Raw genomic sequence first — 10,891 nt, forward strand, 5'->3', positions numbered from 1 at the left:
ATGATGAGAGAGAATCATCGATCTGCTGCCTCCTGCATATCCCCTACTGGGGATCGAACCCACAACTTGGGCAATGTGCCCCTGACCAGAACTGAACCTGGGACCCTTCAGTCCACAGACCCACACTCTATCCACTGAGCCAAACTGGCCAGGGCTTCAGCCCTCTTTAATTACATAATTGAAGCCGGTTCTCAGTAAGAGGGGAAAGAAATAGAATGGCTCCATGTAGTCGAAGTTAACATTTTAAATCTGAGACTTAAACGATGATGGATAAATGATAAATTGCACTTACAGAAACTACTTTTAAATTACTTTAGATAATGTGTAGATCCTGCTCAGCTACTGGTTTGTAAAAGGAAAGTGCATTTCTCTTGCTTGCTCACCTCTCTGTAGAATGTGTCTTCATCTAATTCCCAGGATGCTAAGAGGGAGCTACTCTTCAGATTTAGAGAAGAACCTCGAAGGCCTTTGTAGGGAAGATTTTGCTGACAGCTGCAAAAGCTCTATGTGGCCGTTCAACCTAATTGCAGAGGCTATGTATGCCATCTTGGTATATTTTTTTCCCCTTTAAGAACTATATTCTTATTTCCTCCCAGATTTATTGAGGTATAATTGACAAATAAAAACTATATATGTTTAAGACGTACAAATGATGATTTGATATACATACACATTATGAAAGGATTACCACCATCAAGCTAATTAACACAACCATTGCCTCACACAGATCCTCTCTTTTTGTGTGTGGTGAGAACACTTGAGATCTACTCCCTTAGCAAATTTTAATACCACACTCTGTTATTAACTATAACCAGGCTGTACATTAGCTCCTCAGAACTTATTAATCTTCTAACTGAAAGTTTGTACCTTTGATCAGCATCTCCCCATTTCCCCCACCTCCCAGCCCCTGGCAATCACCATTCTACTCTGTGCTTCTGTGAGTTTGACTGTTTTAGATTCCACATATTGAGTGAGGTCGTACAGTATTTGTCTATCTGTCTGACTTGTTTCGCTTTTTACAAAGTCCTCCAGTTCACCCATGTTGTGTGAAATGGCAGGATTTCTTTCTTTCCTAAAACTGAAAAATAATTACATTGTGTGTGTATACATATGTATTTATGTATGTGAGTGTATATATGTATATGTGTGTATATGTGTTTTCTTTTTTAAAATTTTATTGAATTTATTGGGGTGACATTGGTTAATAAAATTATATAGGCTTCAGGTGTACAATTCTGTAATACATTATCTGTATATTGTATTGTGTGTGCACCATCCAAGTAAAGTCTACATCCATCACCATTTACCCCACCCTTTATCCTCTTCTCCCTCCTCCCATCACCCTTTCCCTCTGCTAATCACCATACTGTTGTCTGTTATTTTGGGTTTTTTTGCTTAATCCCTTCACCTTTTTCACCCAAAAACCCTACCCTCTGACAGCTGTCAGTCTGTTCTCTGTATCTATGAGTCTGTTTCTATTTTGTTTATTTTTTTATATATTTTTATTGATTTCAGAGAGGAAGGAAGAGGGAGAGATAGAAACATCCATGATGAGAGAGAATCATGGATCGGCTGCTTCCTTCAAGTCCCCCACTGGGGATTGTGCCCACAACCTGGGCATGTACCCTTGACCAGAATCGAACCTGGAACCTTGCAGTTCACATGCCGACGCTCTATCCACTGAGCCAAACTGGCTCGGGCTATTTTGTTTATTTTGTTTATTAGATTCCACATATAAGTGAAATCATATGGTATCTGTCTTTCTCTGACTGGCTTATTTCACTTAACATCATACCCTCTAGACCAGCGGTTCTCAACCTGTGGGTCGCGACCCCTTTGGCGGTCAAACGACCCTTTCACAGGGGTCACCTAAGACCATCCTGCATATCAGATATCTACATTATGATTCATAACAGTAGCAACATTGCAGTTATGAAGTAGCAACAAAATAATTTTATGGTTGGGTCACAACATGAGGAACTGTATTTAAAGGGCCAGAAGGTTGAGAGCCACTGCTAAATCCATCCATGCTGTTGCAAAAGATAAGATTTCCTTCTTTTTTATAGCCTACTAGTATTCCATTGTGTAAAAGTACCACAGCTTTTTTTATTCACTCATCTACTGATGAGCACTTGGGCTCCTTCCAAATCTTGGCAATTGTAAATAATGCTGCAATGAACATAGGGGTACATATGTTCTTTTGAACAAGTGTTTTGGCTTTCTTCAGATATATTCCCAGAAGTGGAATGGCTGAGTCATAAGGCAGTTCCATTTTTAATTTTTTGAGGAAACTCTATACTGTTTTCCACAGTATAGAGTTTGCACCAATATGCATTCCCACCAGCAGTTCATGAGGGTTCCCTTTTCTCCACATCCTTGCGAATACTTGTTGTTGATTTGTTGATGGTAGCCATTCTGAGGGGTGTGAGGTAATATCTCATTGTGGCTTTAATTTGATGATTAGTGATGTTGAGTTCCTTTTCATGTCAGTTAGCCATCTGTATGTCCTATTTGGAGATGTATCCAGATCCTTTGCCACTTTTTAATTGGAGTGTGTGTGTGTGTATGTGTGTGTGTGTGTGTGTGTGTTGCGTTGTATAAAGTTCTTTATAAATTTTGTATATTAACATCTTATCAGATGTATCATTGGCAAATATGTTCTCCCATTTAGTGGTTTGTCTTTTCATTTTGTTGCTGGTTTCTTTTGCTGTGCAAAAACTTTTTACTTTGATGTAGTCCCATTTGTTTATTTTTTCTTTTGTTTCCCTTTCCCAATGAGATATATCAGAAAAAAATATTGCTATGAGAAATGTTCTAGATTTTGCTGCCTATGTTTTCTTTTAGAGTTTTCCTGGTTTAAACTCTTACATTGAAATATTTAATCCATTTTTTTCTTCTTGTGCATGGTATAAGAAGATGGTGTAGTTTCTTTTTTTCTTTCTTTTTTTGCACGTATATGTCCAATTTTTTCAACACTTATTGAATAGACTGTCTTTAGCCGATGGTATGTTCTTGTCTCCTTTGCCAAATATTAATTGGCCATAAAAGCATGGGTTTATTTCTGGGGTCTCTATTCTGGCCCACTGATCTATATGTCTGTTTTTATGTCAGCACCATGCTGTTTTGACTACTATGGTCTTGTACTATAGTTTGATATCAGGTAGAGTGATTCCTCCAACTTTGTTCTTCTTTATCAAGATTGCTGTTGCTATTCAGGGGCTTTTGTGGTTCCATATAAATTTTTTAAATATTTGGTCTAGTTCTGTTTAATACACAATTGGTATCTTGATAGGAGTTGCAGTGAAATTTGGATTGCTTTGGGTAGTATGGACATTTTAATGATGTTAATTCTTCCTATCCATGAACATGGTATATGCTTCCATCCATTTGTATCTTCCTCAATTTCTTTTTTCAGTGTCCTATAATTTTCCAAGTACAGGTCTTTTACATCCTTGGTTAAATTTATTTCTAGGTATTTTATTTTATTTTCTGATGCAATTATAAATGGGATTGTTTTCTTAATTTCCCTTTCTGATAATTCATTATTGGTGTATAAAAATGTGATTTCTGGATATTTATTTTGTATTCTGCTACTTTACTGAATTCATTTATCAGTTTTAGTAGTTTTGTGGTGGAATCTGTAGGGTTCTCTATATACGGTATCATGTCGTCTGCTATGTATGCCATCTTGTATTAGATGAAAGAAGAATAAAGCCTTTATTCATTTGGAAATGATCTTATATGTCCTTCCTAAAAAATATGTGGTAATGAACTTGACAATGTTTATAGAAGATATTTTCAATGATCAAATAACAGTCAAATGATTCATGTCCAGAATGGAGTTTTCTTAAAATTAATAAGGAAAAAAACCTCCACAAATAACATAATAGGAACAAAAAGGTTGGCAAAGCACATGACTGGGCACTTCACAAAAGAAGAAAACTGAATACCCAATAAACATAAAAAGATGCTAGATGCTAGATTACACTATTAAATTGAGGGAATGCAAACTGAAATAAGAAGATAGCCTTGCTTATATAGCAGATTAGCAAATATTTAAGTCTGCCAATATCCAGCATTGAAAAGGGTACAGAGAAGCAGGTACTTAAATGCATCGCCATTGAGAGTGTCAATTGGCATAACCATTCCAAGGGAGTAATTTGTCAATAAGTGACAATTAAACATGCTCCTAGTATATCACCCAGCCATCCCAGTTCTAGGTAAACACCGTAGAGAACTTGAGGGCATGTATGAGAACTAGAAACTTGCGTGAGCACTTCTATTATGGTATTGTATATATTAACCTTGGTGTCCATCAACAGGAGAAGGCAAAATAAACTGTTTTATTCATATAATGATGCTGTATAGCTACTAACAGGAATGGACTAGATTTTTATATTTCGACCTAGACCTCAAAAACATAATGATGTTTTAAGAAAAGCAGGAAGTTGCAAAATGATACAAACAGTATGACACCATTATGTATATTTTATAATAAACATATAAAACAATAGTATACATTGTTTATGAAAACATATGTGTTCATGTAAATGTATATAAATAGTGGATTGGAAACCAGACCTTAGATGGTACCCACCAGAATGGAGTGGGGGAGTGGTGGATCAGGGATGGAAGACAAAGATTTTAACTTTATAATGCTTTTAAAATTTTTATTTTGAAAACTCTTGAAATACATAAGACAGAGTAATGACAATTTTAATTTCTAGGTGATGGTACATGGGTATTTGTTAGATATTCTCTTTACATAAAGTTTTTTAAAATTTCTCAAAATTAAAAAAAAGGAATCTGACCTTTTAATCAGAATTTCAAGTGACTTTGATCATCATTTGGGCACTGAGGCTTTCTCCTTCCTGTGAGTCACCTATAACCAGTTCCAATTACTAGGCAAGTTTTCTAAACACATACAAGCCCATATCACCATTTATACATCTGCTGCTCTTAGCCTTCTGAGGAGGGTCAGCTCCTGGCTACCCACCTTGCTCTCTGCACATACGCAGGAAAACATTTACCAGTTTGCCATAGGTAAAGAATGCATAAACTTGACAATTCTGAGCAATGCTGCCAAGTACAGTTTATGAAAAGACAAATCATACAGACCATTTTAATAAAATGCCAACCTAATCCCATGGTAGTATTTACTGTGTACTCCACATGTGCACTACAGTACGCAAAAGGCGACAGCATAAAAGTATGACATCGTCCTTCACAGTCAATATGTAGACACAGGGGAAAACACACTGAACTTGGAGTCAGAAAAATCAGAATAAATTCCTGACGCCTCCTTGTAGGAACCCTGGGCTAGAAATTTAAACCCTCGGAGTCTAAATTCAATTATCTGTGTTCTATGGATGGTAATACCTACCTCTGGGTGGTGAGGGCAGTAAGTAAAATAAGCTTCGTGAAAGTGCCAGACACATGACAGACACCTAGTAAGCGGCACTGTCTGCATAGCTGGTAGCGTGTAGGTAGGAGCTTAAGCAAAGACAAGGAAAGTATAATGTCAGCATGGGTCATGTCTTATGTATCTTTATATTTACGGTGCATATTGCTGGATGCCACATAGTAGGCAATTGTTAGGCTATTAAATGAGTATTTGCATAGGAGAAAGGGAAAAATGGAGGGAAACAGGGAGGCAGACAGGAAAGAATAGGAAAGAAGACTGGGGGGAGGAGAGGACAGGAGAAGAGGGGAGCCTAGCCAGAGAAAAAGGGACTGGAGGGGAGGGGAGGGGAGAAGAGGGGAGGGGAAGGGAGGGGAGGGGAGCTGAGCTGGAGAAAATGGGACTGGAAGGGAGGGGAAGGGAGAGGAGGGGAGGGGAGGAGAGGAAAGGGGTGATGCCATTCTAGTAAATGACACAGCAACTTCTATTTTTGGTAAAATCAGTCAATGGTATGACTACCTCACAGAGTGGTACAAGCAGAACAAAGCCCTTCCGGCTCTCTTTTGCCTGCATCATAAGAATCACTTTAACTGAAAGTTACAGTTCTCAGGTTGTTTTCACTGCAGTGACAGAACCTGAGAAAGAGAGACCAGAAGATGCCCAACCAAGTAGCAAGAGAAGCTGAAGCTCCCGTGCCCAGGACTGCTGGCAGAGACAGCACTGCTGGCAGAGACGTGGAGTGAGAGAAGACAGAAGGCCTAGGCAGAAATACCTTTCGCAGATCCACACACCCAGTGCCAGAACTTAAGGGAACCTGCTGCAAATTCCGCTCCCGTCATTGTCTGCAGACTGGGTGACTTGGGAAGTCTGAGAAGTTTTTTTGTTTGTTTGTTTTTTTGTGTTTTGTTTTTTGTCTTGAGCTCTTTGGCATGACCTCACGCTTGGGAAAAAGGTGGATGGGACTTTAATCAGTTATTGATTTTCTGCTTTCCCTTAGGGCTTGAATGACTTTGATTCTTCATTTTCTAAATCTTTTTAAGGTATATTTTCAAAGAAAAGCTCATTCACCCTGACTGGTTTGGCTCAGTGGATAGAGCGTTGGCCTGCCGACTCAAGGGTCCCAGGTTCAATTCTGGTCAAGGGCATGTACCTTGGTTGCGGGCACATACCTAGTAGGGAGTGTGCTGGAGGCAGCTGATCGATGTTTCTCTCTCATCGATGTTTCTAACTCTCTATCCCTCTCCCTTCCTATCTGTAAAAAATCAATTAAAATATATATATATATATATATATATATATATATATATATATATGAAAAGCTCATTCTACTACAATTGTAAAATGCCAGGGCTTGGAGATCTGCTGAGAGAGCTCATTAAACTGAAGGTCTCGGGTGTTAGGCCATTGGCTTTGGCTACCCTGCCCCTTCTTCTTCCCATTGGCCTTTCTGAATTCATTTCCAGCCTTTGTTCCCTTGAGATCTCTATTTACTAGGAGCCATGTTTTAAGATTTATCTTTTCATTTTTGTTCTTTTCTAAGGCATGGAAACATCCATGCAATTTCTGTCCAAAAACTCACTATACTGGTTTAGTACATCTTTTAAAAGATTTTATAACATTATAAATATACTAGAGATCCGATGCGCGAAATTCACGCAAGAGTAGGCCTTCCTTCCCCGGCTCTGGTGCTGGCTTCCCTCTGGCACCCAGGACCCGGGCTTCCCTCTGGCCACTGGCAGGCACCCAGGACCCAGGCTTCCCTCGCAGCCCTGGCTTCGTCCGGGAGGTCGTCCAGAAGGACATCCAGAAGGATGTCCAGTCTAATTAGCATATTATGCCTTTATTATTATAGATTATTATAGATTAGAAACTCATCATAGAAAACTTGAAAGATAAAGCAAATAAAAAGAAAATGAAAATTTCCCATAATCCCCAAATCCCCAAATAGCCACTGTTTACACACACACACACACACACCACATTTATATATATATTGATTTCTTTCCAGTTGTATAGTGTGTGTGTGTGCCTTAAAGTTGGTTTTTGCTAACTACTTAATACAGGGTGTGGCAAAAGTAGGTTTACAGTTCCTATGGAAAATAATACAATAATTAATAAATAATAATATAAGAATAAATTCTTTGTTTTGCATACTCACAACTGTACATCTACTTTTGCCACACCTTTATGTGCCAAACAGTAGGCTTTACATACAATATCTAATTTAATCTTCACAACAAGCCTATGATGTCACTATTATTATTATTTGTTCTTTTTAAAGGTGAAGAAGCTGATGTCCAGAGAGGTTGTGTAACTGTCTGAAGAGTGCACTGCTGTATGAGGCAGAGGAGGAATTTATGGCCAGCTGATAGAATCTATGTCCTCTCCACTGACCTTCTACACCATACAGTGTTAGAACTGATATTCAAACACATGATTACTACACACACACACACACACACACACACACACACAAAACCCACCCATAATGCCAAGTGATTTAAATAATTAAATAGCTGGTATTGTTAAGACAGTTGGTTGTAAAAATATGAACATATATATAAGAAATATGACTTTGGGTTCTATATGATGTTACTTACAAAGAATTATGAACACATGGCCATTGAAAACTCAAATAAGCCCTATTTTGTTTTTAAATAAATTGCTATTGATTTCAGAGAGGAAGGGAGAGAGAGAGAGAGATAGAAGCATCAATGATAAGAGAGAATCATCGATTGGTTGCCTCCTTCATGCCCCCCACTGGGTATCGAGCCTACAACCTGGGTATGTGCCCTGACTTGGAATCAAACCATGACCCTCCAGTTCATAGGTCCACACTCAACCACAGAGCTACATTGGCCAGGCATAAGCCCTGTTTTGTATGAACACTGCCTTACTGCCATTGTCTTTGTTATTAGTGACAGTACCCAGTGTGTTGGGGTCTGCTCAGGGCACAGAAGCACGGAGCCGAAGGTGAGAAAGCCAGGTCAAGACCTGCTTTCCCTTCTGAGAACCAATATGAGCTGGTGCCGGTGTACTTGGCTCACGAAGGGTCCAATTTCAATCTCTTTTAAATCTCCCTCCTCCTTCCCTCCTCCCCTCCCTAGCTTGAAGAGTGGATCATCTGGAATATGATTTCTCATTCCTTTTTAAAAGAAAGACAAAAATGTAAACTGTGGGCTCCTCACTGCTTATGTCAGAGCAATACATGTGTGCTTTATATAAACTAACCATTTATCTATTAATGTTTGTAAAGCGCTTTGTAGACACGAGGCATTTGGGACACACTCTCTAGAGAAATGTGGTGCCTTTGGAAAGAGGATCAGAGAAGGAAGAAATCAATGGTGGGAGAAATGCCTTTGTACTCAATGGTAAGAGAATGTGGAGAGAAATCCCCAGGACAAGCGCGAGCTGCATGTTCCCCTGTGATGAAGGCTGTGGCAGGAGGAGAGGAACATTGCCAACGAGACTTGGCAGCCTGGCCTGTACTGTTTGTTTCTATACGCTTTCACTTGTCTGTGTAACGAGAAAGAGAAAACAAAGAGGACATACTTTGGGCTGGACAACATGGCAGCGTATCTCAGACACTGGCTTCCAGATGGTGTCCCTTGTATCTCCCAGAGGCAGCAGGGTTCCCTGGGGCTGGTCAGCCTGAGGGTGAGGGTCTCTCAGGACCTCCCAGGGGCATATGTCTACCTGCCACCATGTTGTACGGAAATGCAGGGCTAAAGGCTGGGAAGTGTGGTTCTTGGCCACAAGGACATTGAGCCAAAAAAGGAAACCTTTCTGAGAAGAAATCATCATGATTCCTGAAGCAGCTACTCTGCTGGTCAGAGCAATCCATGGACATCCCTGAACAGATTAGCGTGTACTGCCCTGGACAAAGCTCTGTGGCCAGCCCTAACCAGTTTGGCTCAGTGGATAGAGCGTCGGCCTGTAGACTGAGAGGTCCCAGGTTCAATTCCAGTCAAGGGCATGTACCTTGGTTGCGGGCACATCCCCAGTAGGAGGTGTGCAGGAGGCAGCTGATCGATGTTTCTCTCTCATCAATGTTTCTAACTCTCTATCCCTCTCCCTTCCTTTCTGTAAAAAATCAATAAAATATTTTTTAAAAAGCAGCTCTGTGGCCACCTCACACACCAGCAACCCCAAAAGCCTACTTAGCCCAAACATCAGGACACTGGCCTGAGCAACCTCCTGGTTATGTTTCTCATCTTTCCATCTTCCTTGAAAGGAAAGAAGGAAGGGAAAGAGGGAGGGAGGGAGCCAGGGGAGGGGAGAGATTGTTCCTTTTATTATGTTTTAATACATTTTTATTGGTTTCAAGGAGGAAGGGAGAGGGAGAGAAAGAAATATCAGTGATGAGAGAGAATCATTGATTGGCTGTTTCCTGTACACCATCTATTGGGGATTGAGTCTGTAACCTGTGCATGTGCCCTGACCAGGAATCGAACCATGACCTTCTGGTTCATAGGTCGATGCTCAACCACTGAGCCATACAGGCCAAGTGAGATCATTCCTTTTAAATAAGAAAGACAAGTTATTTCAGAAAACGACAGCTTCCCTTCCTTGGTACTTAAGCTTTAGCTCTGTAGGTCTAAGTGTCTATTCTAATAGCAGTTATTACTATGTGAGCTTTGTGCTGTCGATCTAGGGAAAGAATCTTGTCACCAGGAAGAGGAATTTCAAAGTGAGAGTTTGCTTTTGATATAAGCATTTGATACAGATATTAAGTTGCACAAACACAGCACACGATACGCAAGGACAGGAGGCTGGGCTGCAAGTGTCTGCTCCCACCCCTGGTGTTCAGTGTGTGACTGGCGGTCTCAATGGAACTTACTGCAAATCTTGAGCCAAAGTGAACCACAAACTGGTCCCTGAGTACATCCCAGGTCCCTCTTTCCATGCCTTTGCTCCGGCAGTACCTTCCACCCTCCACTTAGAATTTCCTGTCCTCCTCTCTTCTTGTTCGAGTCATCCTCTTACTTCAAGGCTTCCTCTCAGATCATCAGCATTTTCTCCTCTTTTTGTTGTATTTTTCCTTTATTGCGGTCACATGTATACTTGACCGATCTTCTCCCATGGAAGGTAGACTGAGTGCCAGCACCTTGTCTTTCCTCATCCTTAAGTTCCCTCTGGGTCCAGCTCAGTGCCCTGAACAAAGAAGATGCTCACTCAGCACATGCCTGTTGAACAATAGGCAAGGATTTCGCTTAAAATAAAGGAAGCTGAGTTGAACTGTAAAAGTGCTCCAAACCTCCTCATTATTTCCACTTCAGTCTTCTGTTTTATCCCATCACCGATGGGAGCTGTGTCAGAACTACTATTGTTGTAAGAAACATCCAAAACTGGAGAGAATTTTTATGAGTTTATTTGAGCCAAACTGATGACAATTTTCAGGAAGCAAAATCTCAAAGGACTGAGAAAATGCTCTGGAGAATGGCAGTTTGGCAGTTTATCTTATTCATTAGAATCAAAGGAGGAGGTGCA

This window comes from Myotis myotis, unplaced genomic scaffold, assembly GCF_014108235.1.
Source record: "Myotis myotis isolate mMyoMyo1 unplaced genomic scaffold, mMyoMyo1.p scaffold_m19_p_1, whole genome shotgun sequence".
In the NCBI taxonomy this organism is placed as follows: Eukaryota; Metazoa; Chordata; class Mammalia; order Chiroptera; family Vespertilionidae; genus Myotis; species Myotis myotis.